Raw genomic sequence first — 25,967 nt, forward strand, 5'->3', positions numbered from 1 at the left:
ATATTAGCAGGCAACTGGTGCAGCTAAGCATATAGTGTGACTTTTTTATGCTGAGTAAATAGACTGCATTTTCACAAGATTATATACTCAGAAGAAAGTTGGCCACTCATTTAAAAATGTCATCTTACAGTTAATTAGGTAACACTTAGGTGCAGGTTTAATTGACCTGTACAGGTGTTCTACTGTTTGAAAGCAGTCCTTACAGATGGTGAAGAATGTTACCTTTGGGTTTCATGTGGCTCTGCTTACACCTGTATCTTTATCATTTTAATTATTAGCTGAGCAATCATTTTGAAGTGAATAAATAAACAGAAATAAAATAGAATGAAGTTCTTTATAATGCGTTCTGCCATATTTGCCATTTTTCCAGTTATAATTATTTCATGTTTTTTTTTCCTTTCAATTCTATAGATGTTAACGTGAAATTGTATATTCAGAATAATGCTTTATTTTGCAGAGAAAGATAAATATAATTCTGTCATTAAAATCTATTATTAGCAAAGTATGCTATATTCAATAATGATTAAAAATTTGATGATGATAATGATGATGATAATAATAATAATAATAATAATAATAATAATAATACAGCTGAATGGAAAATGCAGAACAGTAATGTGCTCTTGAACTAACTTAAAATGATATTGGCTGCTATGTATCTAGAAGGAATATAATTTCTTGGGTAGTCTTGCAAAAAAATCTCTGAAGTTTCAAAGAAAAAAAATTTTGTAAAGTTCGTTCAACTGATTTCACTAAAGAAATTATAGGAGAATTATAAATCCTATCAACATTCTATGCAATTTTTCTGTTAGTTGCTTGTGAAAATGGACCTTTAGTTTCAGCATGTAGTAAAATTTCACAAAATAATTGATGGCACAACTGTCCTTAGTTTTGTTTAACACTAGTTGTGATAACGAGTCAAAAGTTGTGTATATACATTCAATAATACCGAACAATGCAACCATAATAAAAGTAATGGAGAACAAAGTCAAAATGAATTTGCAGAAAAAAGAATCTTGATATACAGTTCCTTTTGAACTCCAGTCTGCTAATGTGTCATTATTTATTTATATTTCTTTACCAGGGTTGTACACTGATCTCAATAAACCACTTTCAGGTGCAGCCTGGGTGAATAGGATCACATAAGATGTGAAAAAAGCATATTTACAGATACAAGGATATTCTATAAAACATATACATATTTACAGATCAAAAGATATGCTATAACATTTATTTCAAGAAACTGTTTACAAAATCAAAGCATGGATGGAAAAATAGAATTATGCTTACCAGAGCTTTTTGGACAAGATGTAGCCATAATGATTGAGGTGGACTAAGCTACAGAGATAGCAGCCTGTCATTATATAGATAGGTATGCAGACATTAGAAGAGGCAAGTGTGAATAATTATGAGTAAGTATACCATGAGAAAAAGACAAAGAAATGATGAGAGTGGCATGCAGAGGGAAGAGGGGTAGAATGGAGAGAATTGTGAGAGATTCAAAGAGAAGAAGGAGAGAGGATGAATGAATGAGAGTGACAGGATGACAAGATGAGATAAGGGAGGATGAAACTGGGATAAAGGAGACTAAGAGAGCTGCAAGGTTCATGTAACATGACCTGTGTGAGTACAGCTGCACTTTGTATAATATAGTTTACCATATAGGGTCTATATTATATTGTCGCATGCTTACAAAAGTGATCTATAATTAATCGACCCCATGTAAGCGAAAGCTTACAACGTCGAAACCTCAGAACAGTGATTTTTTTCCCTTGGAAAAAATGTGCTGTTCCAAAATAAAAAAAAAACTTTAAAACATTACATAACGTCGGGGGGGGGGGGGCATCGCCATCCACACACCCTGACGTGGGGAGCTGTGCCCCCCACACCCCCCTACTTAAATATACCAACTCTGAGATTACCCTATAGTGCTGAAAATGGCAAAGTAATGAAAGCAGCCAAGCAGATTTTTCCCAGGGAAAGAATTCGCTGAAAAGCTGCTTTGCTATTTTGCCGTTTTGTTCTTTTAGGTTCGAACAAGACACATTCGACAAAATGTGTCTGTGATCACACAATAGGAAACCTACCATATATACCTTGTCATAGCTGTAAAATATGGATTATTAAATGCTTTATTTCCAGTACACTGGGGATTGCTCCTGACATTAGAGTGTCTTGTGATTATAGCCCTAAGGGAATCCTCTGCACATTACAATATGCAGGTTCTACTTAATAAACGCAGCATGCAAATAGTCCTACTGATGATGTTATTATGTAGAGTCCAAAGGTCAGCCATGCTTTGTTGCAAACCTGAGAACCAGGTTTTAACTAGTATACAGGCATTTATTTAACATGGTTTTAGAATCAATTAATAATGTTACATTATATAGGATGCCCACCAGAGGTATGAGACATGGCCATGTTGTTGGCATTGTGGTGTGGCAGCTGATACTTATTTCTAGCTTTATCTGCAAAACTTTATCAGACAAATAGCAGGGATACCACATACTCCAACTTTCCATACAGCTTACTTGCAACTTCAAATATTCACAAATGGAAAACAACTAAGCATTTGTGTTCAGGAAATATTAAGTTATGCTTTGCTCAGCAGAATGAATTACTGTTGAGGGGCTCACCATATGTGCCTTTTAAAAGGCTAAGTGCCACAATTCATATCCTTAGAAAAGTGACGCTGTTATGCATAATTGAGGAAATCTACTTTAACTGCAAAACTGCAGAATCTTGGAGTATCCCCCTGCTCTGAGGTACAGTGATCTTGATGTAACTATAAATAAGTCAAAGGGGTCTATATTATATAGCTGAAGCTTTATGTAATTGAATACCTAAAGCTCGACACCTAAACAGCAAAAGCTGTAAACATCGAACAGCCACTTACGCAAAAGTTTTCATAGGGAGAAAATTTGCTTGGCTAGAGAAAAAAAATTCAAACCCTAATTGAGTGGGGGGGGGTCACCCCCCACACCCATACCCACCCTAACTAAATATACAGACTCCGAGATCGCTCTACAGTGGAGAAAAGGGCAGATTCCTGATAATGGCCAAGCTAATTTTTTCCCTATGAAAAAATTTGCAGAAGTGGCTGTTCGATGTTTACAATTTTCGCCGTTTATGTGTCGAGCTTTAGGTATTCGATTACCTAAAGTTTTGATTACCTAATATAGACCCAAGTCATAGATATGCAGGGGTGAAACTCTCCTAAGCTGAGGTTTCAAGGGGAGCAATCCTTCTGCAAAAATCCTTTTAATATGTAACAGGACATTTCAGATGTCACCATTTTTGTTGTTTAATTTTTAATTTTTGCATTGTCAGGATATGCAATTTTGAGTGTTATATCTGTTAAGAAGTGATGACTCTACAATTCAGTATAACAACAGATACACTGAGTCAAAACTGTTCACCATTCATTGATGGAGCTATCACCTCCTCTGACTGTTCAGTATAGCAGAGATTGTTGCTAAACCATTAAAAGTGTGCTATGTTTTGAATCTTATGTTTGGCATAGCTAAAACCATCATACTCTCCACTTTACTGACATGTAATTTATATGTCCTGTTGATGAGTTGATTTCCTTTTACTGCTAATTGAATGGCAGATTCCTTAATGGAGTTGTCCAGTTTCAAGAAACTATTTAAGATGAATTTCTGTTTTGTATTTCACAGAGTGTAGTTTATTACTGACAGTGGAATAGCTGTGTGTGGTTTCATAACGCTTTTTTTGTGCTGAATTACAGCATGTTTTCTTAGGGGCAACAAAATTGTTGTTTTTGTGAGCCCACAGTTCACTTTAATAAGGGAAATACTATTTAGCCTTTGTTGTGCAATCACAGTATTAGTATATTTATGCTAATGAGTGTTGGGTAAGGGGATTAAAACCCCTATAGAAAAGTTTATTTAATTGTTAGCCATTATGTTTTCAAGGAATTATTTTGTCAACTGGATATCATTCTGAAAAAGTTAATTGATTTATAGTCATTGCTAAATTGTAGGGGGAAGATCTTCCCTGTGCATCAGGACTCTTTTGCAACTTACGTAAGTGCTCTTACATGAAAAATTCCATGATGGAACTATAATACAAAGAAAAGTCTTCCACCATCCCTCCAGGAGTTGTTTATGTTTATTTGAAAGGCAAATGCAGGAAGGCATTTACCTTTCAAATAATTATTTAGTGTTTCTTAAGCAGGTATGTTTCATTATGGAAAAAGTTTTTGGTGGGAAGGGGGTACTTATTTCCTTAATACTTTTAGTTCATCAATTTAAAGTTTCACAGCATATTAATGGGTCTTTACTAGTTCATCGAAGGTTCACTTCAGCAAACCTCCATTCATTGAAAAAAACATTGAAAGCTCACTTCAGTGAATGTTCACCACTTCACAGCTCCCCACACCCCCTGACTATATATATAGTATTTTATATATATATATATATATATATATATATATATATATATATATATATATATATATATATATATATATATATGTATATATTTATATACACACACACATACCTATACAAACTATGAGATTACACTACAGTAGGGAAAAGGGTAAATTTCCTTATGTTGGCCAGCTAGTTCTTTTCCCTGTATATCCTTTGCTGAAGTGAACGTTATATGTTTTTTGTTCGATGAATGGAGGTTCACTGAAGTGAACCTTCAATGAACTAATATAGATCCTATATTAATATATATGAGAGCTAAACCCTGTTGTATAAGACAAGATTTATGGGTAACATTATTTTAATTAGCTAAGCTTTTTTGCCATTCAAGCTGCTTATCTTCTGTTGTTGTCTATTTATAACTGTTAAAGGTGGTCAAAAACTTCAACACATGAACACCAAAAATATGTATACAATTTATCATTTTTATGACTGGAAGCATGTATAGCTTGCAATTATTAATTTGAATGTATTTTTTTTACATGTAAATAGAAACACTTTTATAAATATCTTTGAAATTCAGTGATGCTTATTTTGATTTAAACTTATTCATAAAGAATACTTATTGTATGTTATTTGTATTTTCATGCAGGTTATTAAATACACCTGCAAAATAATTGGATAATAACTTTGAAGTCATTGTATACCATTTAATTTGGGTTTCATCACATGCTGGCTCCATGTGTGAGCAATCTGAGTATTTTCCATATGGATAACATGCAGTCATAATTCCATGGAAAACAGACCCCCGGATTTACTAAACTTTCGTGCAGGGCTAGCTTACTCCTGCATGGAAGCGACCGTTTAGGAGCAGGATGGCAGCACACCATGCATATTAATAAGGCACGCTGCCCAAGCTCCTAGGCTTACACAGAGTGTGTAAGAGTGCAGGGGCATGTCTGAGAGCAGAGCTCTCAGAATAAACATGCCCCTGCAATGTAGAACAGTATAAACGGGTATGCAATGAGCGAGACCACTCACAGGTGTTCGCATATCCCCACCAACAGTCCCCCTTGTGTATAACAGCAATAGAATGTAGTAATAAAATGAAGAAACTCTAATTTTTTGTTTAAAATACGATTGAAGCTAACTGTAGGTGCATGGGTGTGCCCATTGCTTAGCTATGGTTAAAGCAGCTTAAAAGGCTGAAGAGGATAACAAGGAAGATATACGCAAATGAAGCAGCACAGCAATAGTGTAGTGGGCAGAGCATTCACCTAATGAGCAGGCATTCCTGGTTAGAGTCCCAATGCAGCACATTTTATTTTACATGGCAAAGCACGTTATGACCAATATTTTTGTTGCATAATCCACTAAATAACATATATTTATGAACTGGAGTACTGCAGTAAATACACATGTGAGGTGTCAGTATCACAATGAATAAGGCACTAGTAAGCAGGTCTAAGCACAAATAAGCAGTAGTAAGCATAATTAATTACTAGTTAGTGGGCGTAAACTCATTTGCGTGGTGGTAAGCAATACCTATACTGGCTAAGCAATTCTAAAGCTAACTCTCTGTAAGCAGATGTAACAACAGGTTACCAGTGCTTACCATCACAGAAACCTACTTACAACTGCTCAAAAGTGCCTTAATCACTTTGTATCCAATGGCCCTTGTTCTGCCCACCAACAAAATAAAAGAGCCACGGAGGTCTCAAACACAGAACTCTATACTCCATAGTCCCAGTAGTTATCCACCAAGCCATCAAAGAAATATAGAAGAATGAGGTAGTAGTAAACATGTCCACACCATAGAATAACCAAACTGAACCTGTGAAAGGCATCAGTATACAGTCATGTGTGCCATAGCCCACTACTTAACATAAATATGTGAACTGGAGTACAGCAGTAAGCCCAGAAGTGAAGTGTAATTGTAATAGAGTGTTGAACTCCCCATTAAAACACAAGGGCCCCACAGAGTGTACATACACATCAATCAGGGATACCAGGCATACATATCAGGTGTAATGAATAATAACACAATGCCAAAAAGGCATTATAATGAAGGTGTAATGTAAGCAATGCTAAGCATTGCACAGGCCAGCTTAGGAGGTTTGAGCAATGTGTAGACCAGCTAACTCTTTGTGCCCAGTGGTATACTGCTTTAAACAATGCCTGCCTTAGGTAAGCAGGTTTGCCCATAGCTTAGCCTTTTCAAAACCAGCCAATCACGGAAAAGTGCAGGAAATCAGCCCTACTTAAACCCAAGAGGTGGGAATACATCTCCTAAATGGTTGTAGCTTCCCCTTGCAAGCACTATGGCAGTAAGGGGAGAAGGAGTCCGCTTCCAGGCACAGTGCTGGTGCATCCAGGAGTCCAAGGTCATGGCAGGACGTCTAGTTAAAGACCATGCACAGAGACTGCTGCAGGGCCAGTACCAGGGCTCCCTATATATGGCAGAGGCCTGGGACCATCTCGCCCGTGACTTCACCAGTGCCACTGGCATACCCCGAACTGGTGAGCAGGTCAGGCACCACTATGCCAACCTGAAGTGGCAGAAGGGGGACCTCTTGGAGGAGTGGCTACAAGAGGCTAGAGCATCAGAGGATGTACCTGACATGTGTAAATATCATCCCATTATGTGTGTAATAAGTGCCAGTTCAGGTATATCATGGATAGGTATGGCTAAATATTCCTCTTATGTCCCCCACAGCTGCAAAGGAATGGGCCGCGAACCAGGAAGCCCACATCTGCCGCCTGGTGTGGTTGCAACGCGAGGTAGGTCAGTAATACTCATGCTTTTACTGTCATAGGAAATAAAAATAAAAGTAGTAGTAAATTAATTGCTAGTATAAAACCTGTATTGTTCAAAGCAAGTACTGCATACACTAGACAATATGGCAAGAAGAGTCTCATAGTGTTTGTATGGCAATAAAAGTGTAATATCCTGACAAAACAAGTCTAACTGCTGGACTGCATGTGTATATTCTGGTATCATATGGTAATGTAGATTTGCAATCATGTAATAGTACTGTAGTATTAAGCACTGTTACCCACGCCATGCACCATAATTTGAATGTGTAGGAATGCCTGTATATGACAGGTGTAATACCCAGAGGCCATTTAGTACAACTGAGAGACACATAGAAAGTAAACAGGGAAAATGCAGGCAACAAAAACCAAATAGTACATGCAACTGAGATGTGAACTGTTGTATTTTTAGCACACACGACCACGGTTCGAATCCTGCCAGTGGTAGTAGTCTGCATACAGAATCATACCCCACAACTGTACAGATATGTCCGTAATGTCTATTAAAGTGGCCCATATCTATTGCCTATCAACCTGTCCCCCTGGGAAATCAGTGGGTTGATCCCAGACATATAGGCATAAAACAGAAATACAGCTGATTGACACGTATCTATGACAACAAACCTGGCACACTAGCAACTCTCCATTACCTTATGTGATTAAGAAGCCACGTATGTTCCATTTACACCCCAACTTGTTAAGCTGTTGTCAGAGTATGTACAGTAACAGAGTGAGATGTGTGTGCACAATAGTAATGTGGTACCTAGTACTGTGTGTGGGAACATTCAGGTAGTGCTAATAAACATTCCTCCTGCAGGTCTGTCAGATACCAACACTGTGCCCAGAAATACAAGAATGATATGCAGTTGCTCTGAATAATGAGGTATTACACATCACTGTCACGCACACTGTCCTACAACATATAACAAGTAGTATCTTCTACACAGACCTCAGTACTGTACAAACAACCACAGAATGTCCAGGTTATGTCATCAAATATAACCCCTACTTTACATAACATGTAGCAGTCTGATATCTCAGTGGCTTGTTATCAGATATGATGACACCAATTATGGTGTACAGCACATATGCACCTCTTAATGCATGACATATGTACAAAGGTTGACTGAGTTGTAGCTAGAAGCACATACACAGGGCCAATATCGACATGTTGCTGTGATAACATCATACATTTGCTGTTGTAACAGGGTTTGTTGCAACCCTCTCCTCCTCCCACATAACACAAATACTTGCGAGAGATGCAGCTATTTAGCCAAACTGGAGGCTGAGCTCTCTCAACTCAGGACTGGCAAGACCAGACAGGAGGAGAAGGCAACTACACACACCACAAAACCAGCCTCACATAATGCTACCACACCACTGAATCAAACACATAAACACACAAAGACATACTCGGAGGCTCTGAGTAAAAATTTACCTAAACAGCAGAGGCCTCCAAAGCAGACACCCAAACAACTGCTACCTCAAGACACCCCACAAGCAACAAATAAACCACAAAATCAGTGTGCAAAGCAGTCACAGCCCTTAAGGCCAAATACTACACCAAACATACTTGTCATCGGTGACTCCATAGTCAGACACACTGACGTCCCACTCACCAGGCTGAACAAGGAGAGGGTCACAGTAAGCTGCCTATCGGGCGCTAGGATCCGCCACATAACACAAGCACTCGGGTCACTCCACGGCAAGTACAAATATGACACAGTCATTGTCCATGCTGGTGTGAACGACCTGAGACGTACCTCCCTGGACTACATGAAAAGAGACATAGAGGAGCTCTCTGATTATGTAGCCCAGGTAGGTATGACACTGACCCTGAGCAGTATCCTTCCTTCACCAAGAATGATGCCACAATATAGAGACAAGATGATCAGCTTTAACAATTGGCTCAATGTCTGGTGTCATTCAAAGGGGATCCAGTGTCTGTCTGCCTGGGATGACATGCTTGACAAGCCACGCTGCTCCAGGGATGGCTTGCACCTGTCACCCCTGGGATTCCGGATATTGGCTAAGGCTCTTGCCACCCCCATAGTGCCTTTTTTAGGCAAGGCTCAAATTCTAACCCTACCACCCTAGAAAACAAAAATGGGAAGAAACTGAGGGTAATGCTACTCAATGCCAGAAGTCTAAATTTCAAAACACACGCACTCGAGGCCTTTCTCAGTATGGAGAACATTGATGTCTGTGCTGTAACTGAAACCTGGTTCAAGGCTCCTGAGAGCACCCCGGCACTATTAGGTTTTACCTCATATCATGCGTTCTGGCCCCAAAACCCGGACCACACCACAAAAGGAGGGGGTGTATCCATATTCATAAAGGATACCCACACCTCCAGGTTGGTGGCAACGCACGAAGCTTTGGAAACCATCCAGGTGCAACTAACCATAGGCAAAACTGCTCTACAAATTGTAGCATGCTACAGGCTACCCTCTCAAACTCAGGAACCCCACACAGCCTTCCTGAAGACACTGGAGGGTATAAATGTATCTCCAAACACCATCATATTGGGTGACTTCAACTACCCGAATATAGACTGGGAACATTACTCAAGCCCTAACTTTCTAGCCCAACGGTTCCTGGAGTTCATAAAGTCAAATGCCATGGAACAGCTAGTCACTGTTCCCATGAGAGGAGAAAATATACTAGATCTCATTATCACAAACATGGGGACAAAATGCTCCACACCGGAAGTATATCCCTCATTGGTGAGATCTGATCATAAACTAATCTCACTGGAAATCCACATCCCGCCCCCACCCCAAACAAAAAAGACCACAGTGAAGAACTTCTCTAAAGGAAACTTCACACTACTCAAGACTGGTGTGGTATCCTCCAAGGCCCCTGAGCCAGTGGAAACCACAACCCAAGCTGCGGAAGCCCTTACAAATGCCTTCTATGAACACCTCCAGGACTGCATGGATCAGGCAATCCCAAATAAAACCAAGACTCTTTCCACAAAGGGCAAACGTCCAGTCTGGTGGACCCCAGCCATTAACAAACTTTACAATAAGAGGAGAAAGCTATTACATGATAGAACAAAATCCATAAAAGGGAAGTCACCCCTGATCATTATTAGTAAAAAAATATGAGCACTCATAAAATCAACTAAGGCCAATTTTGAGAGAAAAATTGCCATGGATTCAAAGGACAATCATAAGGCCTTTTTCAGCTATGTTAGGAACCTGGGTGGAAACTCCCAGATATGCTCAGAATTAGTCCAAAATGATACAAAAATCACTGAACCCACAGACATTGCCAACATACTGGCAGACAGGTTCAGTGCAGACTTCACCCCCCTCTCCCCCCCAAAGGAGAGATAACTATCCCAGCGGAGTGTAGCCTTCCAGACATCTCAAATGCGCAGGTGAAAGCTGCTCTCTCTGAAGCTAAAAACACAGCATCAATGGGACCGGATGGTGTCCGCAGCTGTGTGCTACACAAGCTAAATGAGGAATTAAACCCACACATAAGGCAGCTGTTTAATCTCAGCCTTACCACAGGATACGTGCCCAAGGAGTGGCGTACGGCAACTGTGGTCCCACTCCACAAAGGCGGTGCCTCTACGGACCCTGGTAATTACCGCCCCATAAGCTTAACAAGTCTAGTCTGCAAAGCTATGGAGAGGATCATAATGGAGCTCATAAAGAAAGATATAGGGGACTTGCAGACATTGGACCCGACCCAGTTTGGCTTTGTCAAGGGCAGATCATGCCATTTGAACTTGGTCGACTTCTTTGAAACAGTCACCAAGGCCATTGATGAGGGAAAGGCAGTCCATACAGCCTACCTTGACCTTGCAAAGGCTTTCGACACAATACCCCACTCGGGTATTGTAGAAAAACTTACCAGCTTAAATGTAAACCCATATGTCACAAGACAGGTTGCAAACTGGCTTAAGGACAGAACCCACAGGGTTAGAGTTGCTGGCGCTATGTCAGACTCCAAGCCGGTCACAAGTGGTGTCCCACAGGGCTTGGTCCTTGGCCCCCTATTGTTTGGCATCTACTTCTCAGAAGTACAGGCCAACATGGGAGGACTTTGGCTGACAAAGTTTGCAGATGACTGCAAACTGGGCGCCATAGTGGAAAGTGCATCGGACATGGATATCCTTCAGAAGGGACTCACGGAAACAGATAGCTGGTGCCAGAGCCATGGCCTGAAGTTAAACGCCAAAAAATGTATAGTCATACCCTTCAGGAAAAACAAGGTAACCCCAAGCTACCATATAGGTGGCAATCCACTAAGCACAGAAGAGGTTATCAGGGACCTGGGGACCCAGGTTGACAGTGGCCTTTCTTTTGACACTCACATTGCTAAAGTGGTTAGAAAGACCTTCTACATTGCCCACCTGATCATGAAGGAATTCACATCCAGATCCAGTAAGGTCATTGTTCCCCTGTACTCTTCACTTATCAGACCAATGATCGAGTACAATGCCTCATTCGGGATGTATCTCACCCGACATCTGCAGCAATTGGAGAGACTCCAAAAGTTCCTCACCAAAAGGATAAAGGGATTCCAAAATCTGTTATATGCTGCCAGATTGAAGAAACTCCAGCTCTATTCAGTCAGATACCATCTGCTCAGAGGTGACATGTGCCTGACATACAAGGCCATGTCCAACCCGGAATTAATGGACATGCTCCACCTCAAAAAATCCAAATCCACCAAAACCACTAGAGCAAGTGACTTAAACCTTAGCACTGGTATAAATAGGAAGTGCTGGAAGGATAGATTTATCACTCAGAGACTCCCTATGCTGTGGAATAAAATCCCAGTCCATGTGAGGCAGAGCACCTCGCTGGCTCTGTTCAAGAGAAATCTTGACCTGTGGATGGGAGATCGTAGGTTTACCCTGGGAATCATCTCTGTGTCACTGCTGGACAGAGGCACAACAAACTAATGGGCACAGTATTTTTTCATATAAGGCGTGGTGTAAGCCACAAAACTTTGGGCTAGGCTTATAAATGCCTTAGGGCAGATAGCCTAGTATAAACCTATGAACCTATGAACCTATATGTCCAATGAGGGATATGAAGTCAGTAACTGTCACGGCTTTCACCATCTACAGACTGCATTCCTCACACTACCTTCTGCCATTCAAAGATACATGCTCTGTCGGTAACACATGAAACCAAAGGCACCACACACTGCCCAGTCTGCAGATGACCCTACAGATGGGGAGTCCTCATAAACATAGAACTGACATGGCATGTATTAATACTTGTAGGACAGCCATATCCACACACACCCTGTTAAACCAACATTACTCCAAATGCAGTATTGCAGCACTTACAGTCTGTATTCAAGTCAGGCACATCCCTATCCTGTGTGTTGGCCTGATTCCACAGTGTATGTTGTTAGAGGTAAATCCTCAATCCATCTGTGATGCTGTTTGCCAAACGAGATCTAGTTCCTGCTCACAGTGAATGAAAAGGCCCAGCACCAACATGATGCCCTAGATATTAGAGTGTGTTTCCATGCAATTGGCTATGGGAATGTTACCACAGCTGCAGTTTTTCTGTGTAGGCCTGGGGAGGTTATCCATAGACCTCATTCAGAGGCCATAGCACAGCCATTGTTTGTTTGTCTACACCTGTCCTGCTGGCTGTGACTGTTGTTGTGTATGTGAACCAGTGTACTACAGATCTTAGCTTTTAATTACCTACATATTAGTTTCTGACTTCCTACCCTTCAGAACTGACATCCCACTGCCTGATCTGCTGTAGTCTGTCTGTGTAGGCCTAGGGGGGTGGTTATCCATAGACCTCATTCAGAGGCCATAGCACAGCCTTTGTTTGTTTGTCTACACCTGTCCTGCTGGCTGTGACTGTTGTTGCGTATGTGGACCCCCCTGACTGGTATGTGTGAGGCACTTACCTTGTGGGTGACCCAGTATTGAGGGGGGTGCTGCAGGGCTGCCTATGTTGTATGCACATAGTACACTCCCTACACATGGTTAAGCACAGGTAGTGTAATGTCTGGCATCCCTTTTACTGTATGTGAGAGTCAGAGAGATGTGTTATTCCCTGTGTCCCTCCTGTGTCAGTGTATGGCCTATGTGTTGCCTCTTTGCCAAGGCCAAGGCATACTGGGCATGCCTCCTTCTGCCTACTGGGCAGGCTCAGGTTGTTCCTCCTCCGAGTCACTCTGTGCCTGCACAGGCCTTGGCAATGGTGGAGGGCTGTGTGGCCCTGCCCCATGCTGTTCCTGCTATAGCTGTTTCCACATGATCATATTGTGTAGCATGGCACATACAAGGACAATTCGGGTACATGTAGCTGGTGAGTACTGCAAGGCTCCACTGGATGTGTCCAGGCACTGGATCCGTGACTTGAGCATCCCAAACACATGCCCTAATATAATTCTGGTCTGTGCTTGTACCTCATTATGGAGTTCTTGTTCGGGTGTGTGTGCATTTCTGATGGATGTCATCAGCCACGGCTCCATTGCGTATCCAGCATCCCCCACTAGGTGACCATCTGGGATGCCCCCTTTGGCAACTTTCTTGTACAGCTGTGCCAGATGCCATATGTGGGAATCGTGATAGCTTCCAGGGCAGCCAGCACACACATTCATTATTATGCCCTGGGCATCATACACGACCTGGCAGTTGATGGAGGGAAAGCCCTTGCGGTTGATGTAGACCCTACCTAGCTCACCAGGTGGTGCTTTGATGCATATGTGCGTGCAGTCTATAGCACCCACTACCTCAGGGTATTCTGTTATTTTGTGAAACAGTTGCATATTGCTGGCCAATGTCTCACAGGTGTTGGGGAAATATACGTGCTCACCGACATGTGCTGACATGGCATCCAGAAACTGAAGGAGTACCCTGGATGCTGATGCCTGTGAAATTCCCATCATATCCCCAGTTGGCCTTTGGAAGGTACCTGTAGCTAGTATTCATAGGCCTACACATACCTTGGTATCCACTGGAATCAGTTCCCCTCTGTTAGTTCTGTGTATGAGGCATGGCCAGCGCAGCTCAACAATTTGCTGTAGGAGGTCCCTGTCCAACCTATAATGCTTCACTATCTCCAGCTCATGTAGCCCCTGGTAGGTTACCCTGGATCTGTACACTCTTCTCCATCTCCTCATTGTGGGTTGGTTGACACCATTCACATCATCACCACCCTCAGCCTCTTCCACAAGTTGTTGTATGATAGCTATTGCAGCCCATATCATTTTTCTGCTGTGAGAGTTAAAAGTTCCTCGCTTGTTTACACTGGTGGTGTAGAGTATGGGAAAATCTAGAGGGGAAGGTGTTTGAATAGTTTATAGTAGCATTCTGGGCTGGGCTGGGCTGGTCTGCTGCCTGTGTAATTGGCTGATTCTGATACATTTCATCTGCCAGCTAAGCTAGTTCTCCTTGATTACCTTCCTACTGCTGTTTTCTCTTCCCATTGCCTTCCTGTTTAAGTCCATGGGCATGCCGCGCAAACATAGTGCTCAAATGTGCACAGTGCTGCTATTTCCTGGTTTAACTTCTTTTTTCTTCCTGTAAAATTCAGGGCACAGTGCACACACCTGCTTAGGTTTTGTACAGAGTGCTAGGCAGGTTTAGACACTCCCCCCCCCCAGCTTAGCTGTGCTAAGCTAGGAGCAAACCTGAGTAACAGGGTTCCAATCCACTTACAGTATGCCTGACACTGACCCCCCCCCCCATGATGTCACCTAACTCCTAGGCTTGCACCAAGCTATTCGTACTCTTGCACTGGTTGGACCTGCCTCACATGCCAGGGAAAACTGTGATTCACTATCCTTCCCCTCATTTGCATAGGATTGCCTGCTAATGCATAGTTACCTGTCTCACACTGAGCTTCCCCCTTAGTAACCACTACGCACTGGCCATGTTGTCTTCTACCTAACATTGACTTGCATGGCAGAATACTGATTTTAGCTAGGATGCTTAATTTAGGTTCATTTTGTTACTTCCCCCAGATACCATTTGCCCTACGCTTAAACAGCCGAGATCGTCTAAAAAAAATAAAACATTTGATTTTTGCATTTTTTTATGTTTGCAATGCCAATGGCCTTATATTTGGCCATTGGCATGCTTATTACATGATATGCAGCCTTTATTTGAAGCTATCACAGCTCCGTTTTGGATTTTTCAGAAATGTACTCAGTTACTAACCGAGTACATTTCTGCAGATAGCACTAGTCCTGCATGGACGGTTGCAAGCTTCCTGGTTGCAAAATTATCTCATTTGCATAGATTTCTCCTGAAAATTGGGTGATTTGCATACAAGGGCTTCGTCCATGCAGGATTTGTGTAGGAGCACTCGTGCACGCCCCTGCAGGCTATTCTTGGATCGCACGGCAGACATATTGCCTGCTTGAGCTCCTGCACCGATCTTGCTCATTGTGCAAGCTTTAGAGAATTCAGTGGGAGAGTTTTTGCTCCAGTATTGATATATAACCATCAGTTTCACCTGGTCCAGTAAAGTCGCATTCTAAGGCAAATGCATTATATATATATATATATATATATATATATATATATATATATATATATATATATATATATATATATATATATATATATATATATATATATTTATACACACACATATGCCCATAGAACCACAGAACAGCCATTGCAGCCTTTGTATCTCCATAGTACAATACAATACTGGAGACTAAGAGTAGCACTATACTTCAGCACGATGTTGTGTGATACATGATCGACAATTGTTCAACTATGCAAATGGATGCTACATTTTGCTCCTTATTCAGACCAGAATAAGTGGTCATGACTACCTCAGTCACATTGGAATTCAAAGTTCCAGTTTATTGTGTCATGATGAGTATGACTGCCTTTTTTGTCCTTCATAGTAAGTTTAAAGAGTGCCTTTTAGGGCAAAGGGATGTGTCCATTCAGTATGTACATGCCTGGCTTGAGCTTGCAGATATAATGAGTGATGTCACTGGTGTCATCCATCCCATTAAGTACTGATTTCATCACTACAGTGACCAGAGGCAGCTCCACTCTGACCTGCCTTGAAAGTGGGAGGCAAAGTTTAAGAAGTGACAACCAAATATGGACATAAAATATATTTTTGCAATACTGTTGTCTTCTGCTATCATACCTATTTTACATGAGTACTTAAGACTACTTCCTTTGTTTTCCAACAGTGGAAGAACATAAGCTTAAGGTCGATGTTGCAGCAGTCCAGGCTGGAGTGACTTTTCCAGTAATGAAGTGTGAAAGCCAAATTCACCAGTCCACTACACAGCTGCAATTTAGTGTCTAGCAAATATCTGTAATAGTTATTTCCTACCGTGTCATCTTCTGGAGGTACAGTTGTATAAGAAGAGGAGGTAAGGTCATGCTCACCTCAGTCTGGGCTAGACAATTCTTGTGGTGTTAGGCTCCTGATGGCCCCCAGAGCAGCCTTTCAACAGCTGGAGGTGAATGTTATGGTCACTAATGACCTCTTATGGTTGTTTTTCAGGAGGTGGATATCAGATTCAGTTCTGAGAGTATTCTATATGGGCATGCTCTAGTCCTGTCAGCATCAGCTATGGAAGGTACTGGCTGCTGAACTTTGGCATCTGGATCACTGCCTCAGCAATATGGGCTGTCGTCTGGTATGGTTTGTGTAGTCATATGACTGGCAGGCCCACCAACTGGCCACAGAGGCAACAACTGACCCATAAGATTAGCAATAAGGTAAGTTATGCCTAGGTTTGCCACTAGCTGGTCCATCCTGACATTCACCTATGCCAACATCTTACTCTTTCCCCATCCTGGGGTCCCCCACATATTAAGCCTAGCTATGCATCCTAAATCTCTGACAAGTTCTGATACCGTTGATAAGTGTAAGCAGCGACCTGGGAGATGAACCATTTGCAGGTTACCTGTGTCCATTAGAGACATGGGTGCCAAACCAGGGATGAATTTTTGGTTTCCCATCCAATTGTCCAAGTTGCACTTGAATTGGGCCAGGGAGGAACTCTGATTCACATGGATGGGGAGCCTGTTCCATAGACTGTGAAGTCTCTGGGATACATATCTATCCTCTCCAAGGATTATTTATATCACAGGCAAGGTTTAAGTCTTTAAAGTGGGTAATTTTGTCTATTAGAGACATGGGTGCCAAACCAGGGATGAATTTCCAGTTTCCCATCCAATTGACCAAGTTGCACTTGAACTGGGCCAGGGAGGCACTCTGCTTCACATGGACAGGGAGCCTGTTCCATAGACGGGGTAGTCTCTTGGATACATACCTATCTCTCCAGGAGGTCTTATTTATATCACAGGCAAGGTTTAAGTCTTTAGAATGGGTAAATCTGGTGCTGTTTGTTTTGTGGATATGCAGGAGGTCCATTAGAGTGTGGTCTGACAATGCTATGTATGCCAGGCATAGATCTACCCTCAAAAGCCTGCAGGAGACTGAATACAGGGATAGGGCCTTGAGGCGGTCTGCATAGGACATTTTACATACACCCTGTATTCTTTTAGTGAGGAACTTCTGTGGATGTTCCAATTGCTGGATATGCCTGGTTAGGTATATACCAAATGGGTCATTGTACTTAATGATAGGTCTGATGAATGCCGAATACAGTGGAACAATGACTTTCTTGGACTTAAATGGCATACCTTTGTTTATAAGTTGAGCAACATAGAATGATTTCCTCATCACTTTAGAAACATGATGGTCAAAGGCTAGATTACTTATCTATGTGTGTCCCTGACTACTTGGTCAACTCTAAGGGGTGTGTTGTCAATACAAGGGTTACCAGGGATGGCTGACTTCCCAAAGGATACTATTATGCATTTATTGGCATTTAGTTTTAGCCCATGCCTCTGACACCAGCTGTTTGCCTGTGTCATTCCTTCCTGGAAAACATTTGTGTCAGTGTGAGATTAATTGACAGCTCCAAATTTGTGATCATCTCCAAATTTAGTCAGCCAGAGACCACAAACATTGGCCCTGACTTCTGAGAAGTAAATGCCAAAAAGATACGGTCCAAGGACTGATCCCTGAGGGACTCCATTTGTGACTGGCCTCTTTGTAGAGAGGTACTCCTCAATTCTAGTTCCTGGGTTCTGTCTGTGAGCCAGTTAACTATTCATCAGGTGACATATGGGTTTGTACCTAATGTCTTGAGTTTGTCAACAATGCCTGAGTGGGGTATTGTGTCAAATACTTTGACCAGGTCAAGGTAGGCAGTTTGAATGATTTTGCCCTCATCCATTGCTTTGGTGACCTTCTCAAAGAAGTCCACCAGGTTGTGTAGGCATGATCTGCCCTTGACAAAACCAAACTGTGATGGGTCCAGTGTCTGAAGGTTTACTATGGGTGTATATTACATTATCAAACTTTTAAAATTTCAAACATCATATGGTCAAAGCCATACGATTGAACTTTTAAGAGTTCAAAAAGCAAAAAATTAAATAAATAAACAACAGAAAAAAAATACCTGACCATTTTAAGCAGGGGGGCAAGTTCCCCTGCACCCCTCACACTTCCCATACTCTTTAAGTATACCAACTCCAAGATCACACTACAGTGCAGGAAAGGGAAATCTTCCCATTCTGCACTGTACGGAGAACTCCGTTGAAACGTTTGAACTTTTAAAAGTTCAATAACATAACATGCACTCATTTACTATAGCTCTATTGATCATCTGCATGACAATTCTTTCCATGGTTTTATATATAACACTAGTGAAACTTATTGGTCTGTAGTTTTCAGGGTCTCTAGATGGCCCACCTTTGTGCAAAGGGATGACTGTTGCCTTTCTCCATTCATGAGGCATGAAGCCTGTTTGGAGGCTACAATTAAAATGTAATTCCAGAGGCCCTGATAGGTCACATTTCATGCTATTTAGAAGGCATCCTGAGATATTGTCTGGGCCCATTGATGCAGTGTTCTTTGTCTTAGACAGGGCTTTAAGGACTTTTTCCCTAGTGATAGTAGGGGGAGTTATATTTGATAAGATAATTGATGATATTTCCTGAGGGAAGGTTGAGGGGAAGAGAGGGGTAAAGTTTGAACTGAATTTATCAGCCAGGAGGTATGCTATCTTCTGGCTCAGTAAAGTAGCTCCATTTAAAATGAGCTCTGCATACAATTGTGTATTGCCTTTGAGGTTGCAGGCATAGCTAAATAATGCTTTGTGGTTTTCCTTGGCCTGGGAGGGCAAATGTACCTCAGATTTGGCTTTGATAGACTTTATTTGTCCTCTGAGGTGTTTGTTTAGTTTTGTTGAGAGTGCTTTTATCCTGCTGGGTGCTACAACTCCTAATTTTTGCCATGATTTTCTTCCTCCTGTTATACAGTCTATTGATTTTGTGATTCAATCATCAAAAAAGGTGTCTCTTTCCCTGAAAGTACCCTTTCTCCCACCAGCCTTCATATCTTATGATCAGCTCTGTACATTTATAACCCTTGTTTATCTTTCCTTTTTTCATTTCCTCCTCATGTATAGGATGAACAGGGATGGCACTTTACTTTGAGGACTGACAGTGGATTGTGTGATAGTTTCTATGCTGCTCACCTAATGTCAGACTTGTACAAAATGGCCTTGTGCTCTGATAACATTGCATATATAGCAATGCATTGATTTGGCCAAGCTAGCCTTCTTTCCATTGTGTAGGTTATAACATTACCATAGCACTGCTTCAGCCATAGAGCCACCTAGGCTGCTTCTGCCATTATCGCTACATTAGTTACACCATGCTTTGCTTGAACAGATAGTGCTGTCCAATTCCTAACACATATCTGATTAACTATGCAGCTCTTCATGCAATCATTACATGAGCACTGCTTAGGCATGTGACACTTGTCTATGAATCCAAACCTGTATTTTGCAGGTTGTGAAGACAGTGGCATTTGATGTTTCTCATTTATTCGGTACACCCACACCAAAATCATCTGGACCTGCCCATATATTTAATTATATAGCCACATTTAGAATATTTACAAAACTAGAACTTATTTCAATGAATTCTAGTATAATGAAAGCTTCTATATTGTAAACCATAACATAAGAATGTGCACTAAGTTGTGAGATGACCATTACTTTGAATTGAATGTTTTATGTTAGCCACCAATTTAGAACATGTCTAACAAAAATAGGAAGTGTGACAGCCAGCAGCACTTTTTGGACATTTACAAAGTAAGTCATGACTATACATATTGTACACGTACAAAAATGTTTACATCTGAGGGAAGATACATCTGGTGCAAAAATAGGGAAGCAAGTTTTGTAATATTCATTACTTGTCCTACCTGTATGGGTTTTCCCTAAACAATAGTATTCCTTAGGATGATTCTGACATATTTTATTTCTAATAATCAAGTCATAACACTATTTGAATGCTTTGGTGATAAAATTAGAAAAGTGAAACAAAGCAGAAATAACTTGTCATTTCCATTTTGTGTATCAACCAGATTAGTGATTCTTGGGCTTCATAATATTAGTAGTCACTTGGACTTTTCTTTGTATTGTTCTTATTTTGAAATGTGTACTATTCACTGGAATCAGTTTGTGAAACCAAATGCATTCTGAGGATGTCTTACTACTGATGGAAAATTTACAAGAAAAAGTTCTTCTTCTTCTTCTTCTTTCAGCTTTTCCCGATTAGGGCTCACCACAGCAGAACTCTGGTCTGCTAATTATTGGCAGTAGATTTTTACAGTGCCGAGGTGCTAGTCTGGCATCCAACCTTCAACAAAGGCACACGCATTCACGCATGTCTTTCAAATGCCACTCAACCATGGGGAGGACATGCAGACTCCACACAGAAGGCACTTCAGCCGAGAATCGAGCGGGAGAACCTCTTGCTGTGAGGCAACAATGCTACCGCTGCACCACCGCGGCTTGAAGTCAAGGTAGGTTGGTCAGATGCTAAGTGGTTTTCTTGCTGTGTTAAATTAAAGTAGAAAAGACTAGTTCATCTTTTAGATAACAAAAAAGATGAACTTGTTCAACCATCACAAGACAACAAAGTGTGTTAATGTGAGATGTCTAGGGTTTCACTAAATTTACATAACTTTAACAGTGTGGTATTTTCCTGTATTAGGATTTTGCTAGGTAAATGCGTAGAACACAGTGGTTAGTAGACACTCTATACTGAGTTATGCAGGGGGGAATTAAAAACAGGTCTGATGCTGAGTAGGATTTCTTTCTTCTAAACAGTACAATGTTTGCTGTTTGTTAGACTTTAGTTAGAACAACCGATTTGTCTTGTAATCGCCTATATCCTATGGGCCTCTACTACAGGAGGTTTAAGGAATCACACAGTGGAAACAATACTTTGTCTTGGCTTTCCTTGCAGTTTTTACTGAATGGTCTGTCTGTGTGTCCTTTTTACCTTGTGGTTTGGATTTTCATTTTAAACTGTAGCAAACTGCTTTCTAAGCATTTGCAGTAGCTCAGACTGCACAGAGAGCATAGCAGTGCTCTGGTTTGATCACAGATATGATGCTAGCTATTAAACTGACTGAGCCATTCTAATGTGACATACTTGATGACATCAGAGATATCTGATTCCAAACCAATGAGAGCACTCTGTCAGTGCAGGGTTTCAATGCCTACCACATGTTCAGGCTCATTGCATTAGAAAAGACACTAAAGGAGGTGTTGTCTTCATATTCTTAAAAAAAAAAAATCACCTCCAGTGTTGTTATTCACAATAACAATATGGAAGCTCTACATGTCCAACTTATTTTAACAAAACATCTTATCATTTTGTAGCTAACTATAGGAGCATCTCTATGTCCCCTGCAAATAGTACCTCCTAGCTAATCAATATGAAGTCTCTATACAATAAGGTAAACACTGTTCTCCTAGAAGACTTCAACTACCCCTGCATTTACATTGAGACAAATACATCCTCAAACATGTACACCGAGAAATGTCTGGACTTTATCAGTACAAAATCTTTGGCCCAGTTAATCTATACCCCAGACAGCGGTAGTAAATCCTGAGCTTAGACTTTACGAATGTTGGACAGCACTCATCAATTGCAACTTCCCGCTGTCAAATTTAGCTTCGCATAAGTTGGAAACATCTTCTAATACCTCAGTATTCATCAACTGTGCAAAGGCAAATCAACTAAAATTAAGAGATACAAACACTCTCCTTCTCCTTAGTATAAAACAACTCTGACCTAACAAAGGCTTTAAAGACACCAGCCGTAGTCACAAATCAGACACCAAAGTGAAGCAAATATGTTCTTTATTCTCTCTCTTTAAAGCATTTGTTGGGTCAGAGTTGTTTTATAAAATTAAGAGATGACCTGGCTAAATAAAGCACCCCTCATCTTTTTGACCCCACTGCTTATGTAGCATCCTTAACTACTTAATTCTCTGCACATATAACTGGCTTCTAAGGCGCATCTGACCCTTCCCGAAGTAAATACAATGAAAATTTTAAAATGAACCTCTATGGTGGAACCCTAATATAAACAAGCAGCACAATAAAAGATTAAACTCATTACACACAAAAATAAATTTAAGTCTCAAAATGCCAATAGCACTCTTGTTAAACTTAACAACAAATGCAGGACCCTATTCATCTGGACAAAAGCCATATATGTAGTAAAAATAGCCTCAGACAAAATGCTTCAGGGAAACACAAAACACAATGGCATCACACATTTGCAGAATACAAGAATGAAAGAGACTGAAACATACTATCCCTCTGAGACTTGAAACTATAACCTTTTTCAGCTGTATGCAACATTGATTCCTTGGGATACTAACTTCAGGATGCAAAGTCTTTATCCAAAGCCATACTTGGCTATATAACACTTTGCAAATTGAAGCTTTGAAAACTTGATGACAATACCCAAATGCATCTGTTCTGACTGCCATGCAATGACACTTAGCTCATATTGCTGACTAGTACTGGAAAAGGTCAATATAAGTAGTGTGTTGTACAGACTGCACGTAATACTTGGAGGTATGAAACATGGCATGCAAGCTCCTTATTGTATAATGAGCAATAGCAGTAACAGTGCTCAGCAGTTGTACAGGGACATCAATTGTGCTCTTTGCAACCAACTGCTCATATTAGGTGCAGGAAAGAAATACCATAACAGGCTTTATCATAAAACATGGTTACAGCAAGTGAAACAGTAATTAACAATAAACAAATAAGAAACAAACAGCTGAAAATGGAATCAATACATGAGCATAAAACAACAATGTCTAACATAAAACATTAAAATATTAGTGTTATCCCACACCTTTAAATGCTATTTGAAAAAGCATAGTTTTCGGTGTCCTTTGAAAGCCCATTAAAGATAAACACTCATGCAGCTACTGAGATAGTTGATTCTACAGGGAAGGAACATGTTAAGAACATGAAATGAAACCACACTTTTCAAGACAAACATGTGTATCAACCAGCAGCTCCTTGTAAGGTGAATGCAAAGCATTAGTGGAGCAGTATGACATGACTCATTCCTTCAACTAGGATGGACCCATGTCATGTGTGTACAAATAAACCAACAGTGAGAGTTCATAAATAATTCTTTAATGAACAGGAAACCAGTGCAGGCTTTGTGGAACAGTGGTAATATGTATTAGTGAAATATGTCAGTTAATAACCTTGCTGCAGAATTATGCACTGCCTGAAAATAATTAAGTTTGTTATCCTAAGCATAAGGCACTGCAACAGTCCAGTATAGAAGAGATCAAGGCATGAGCAGTTACAGAATTGCCAGTTTCTGATAAAGATTGCTAAATCCCTGATATGTTTCAGAAAAGGAAACATGCAAATTCCATAGCAGCCAGTAGTGGGTCCTGGATGTTAGCTGATAGTCCAAAATAACACCTAGATTGTGTATTTTATTAGAAAACCTAAGATTATTACCACCATAAAGGATGACAGTGGAGAGGGAAAGAGAAAATGAATCCTTGAGGGGACAAGAGCTGTTATGGTTGCCATTTTGGAGGTGTTGAGCTTTAACTAAATTATGAAGCAGCCAACAGTTTATGGTCTGTAGATCATTAGCCAGGCAATACACATCCACTGTATCATTCTGTGTGAAAAAGAAGTACATCTGGGTGTCAACAACATAGTTATGGCATGCTAAACCCCTATCCATTAGGAGATCTTCTAATGGATCCATTTAAACTGTGAAAAACAGTGGACCTGAGATAGAGCCCAGTGGTACTTCACGCTCAGGGAATAGGACTTTGAGATACTAATCCCAAAGCAAATCTTCTGAAAAAGGTCAAAAAGATAAGATATAAGCCACTGTAAGAATGCAGAGGAAATGCCACACTGAGACAGCAAATGATGCATGAAGAATGTTACGATCAGTTGTAGCAAATACTGCTGAGACATCTAGGAGGACTAGTGCCAAATACTTCTGCTTGTCTCTAGCCATATGAAGATAACTAACCACTTGGATAATAGCTGTCTTCATACCATAGTAGGTGCAAGACCTAGACTGAAAGAGATTGCTAGGCCCATTAACTATAAGGTTAGTCTCAGGTTACTTGCAGCATATCCCTCCAATAACCTTTGTATCAGTCGGGTGGTAGTTGTGAAAATTGTTATAGTACAATGATGTTTTTTAAGAGTAGGAATAATTGCCTAGTGAAATGATCATAGAAGAATTCTACATCTCAAAGACAAAAACAGAATCCTAAATATTACCAGTTTAAGAACATCAGAACAGGACAACACTAATCTCAGTGAGCATGAATCACACAACAGACTATTGGGTACATATCTGAGATAACAGTAATCCATTAATCATAATCTGTAATGGCAGGCACCATCCATTAGACAGTGAATAAGTAAGCTGAAACTGTGACAATACCTATCGGAAATATAGTGGTGAAACAGGCTGAGTTGCATAATCTCTCAACGATTCAAGAGAGCTGAATGGAAGTTACTGCTAATGAGAACTATCTTCAGAGGAATTCTGCCTTCCTAAGGGAGATCTCAGTGAGGTAAATAACACAGTATTTATTCAAGTCAGGTTTGTTACACCTCAACATGCACTGCTTCAATGACATTCCAACTTGCACTCATCTCACCAAAGGGACAAAGATCATGGTCAAACTAAGATTCATATTTCTAAATGGAGACTGGATGAACATGACATGTTAGAGAGTGTAGTACAATGGATAGAGCCATATTTTAGTCAGTGACCATTGTATCCATAGAGTCATCACCATCCTCTGAAAGGAATTGAAAAATAATGCAGGAAAAAATGAACTGGACTAATACAAATAATAGAAATTATAACATTCAGTTGAAGATTGTCTGTCATCTCAAGGCCAAAGTAAACAAGGTACTGGTCAGACCAAGAGTCTAAATCCACCTGCATTATGCAAGGGTGGAACAATCACAGACTCTGGTAACTATAGACCCATTAGTCTCACTAGCCTTATATGTAAAGCTGTAGTAATTAAGGAATAAAAGATAATATATACATGTGCATATGACAATTTATGAAATGTACCTTTGGTTTAAGCACAACTTGTCAAACAGAAATTATTGAGTATATTTATATTGAAACCGTAGCAGCACCATTCGACCACCAATCATATCAGCATCTACAACAAAAATAAATCAAAAAGAAAGTTGCAGTGAGTGTACTCGTGAAGTAGTTGTAGATATATTGCATTCAACTTACTAAAGTAAAATAGTGTACCTACTGAGATGGCAACACACAATGCAGTCACAATTCTCTGCACTCAGAAGATTTGTAATATGCTAAACTATTGTAAATCCATTGTCAGATAACTGACA

Source organism: Protopterus annectens, chromosome 4.part1 (genome assembly GCF_019279795.1).
Source record: "Protopterus annectens isolate FY-2018-M chromosome 4.part1, PAN1.0, whole genome shotgun sequence".
Lineage (NCBI taxonomy): Eukaryota > Metazoa > Chordata > Ceratodontiformes > Protopteridae > Protopterus > Protopterus annectens.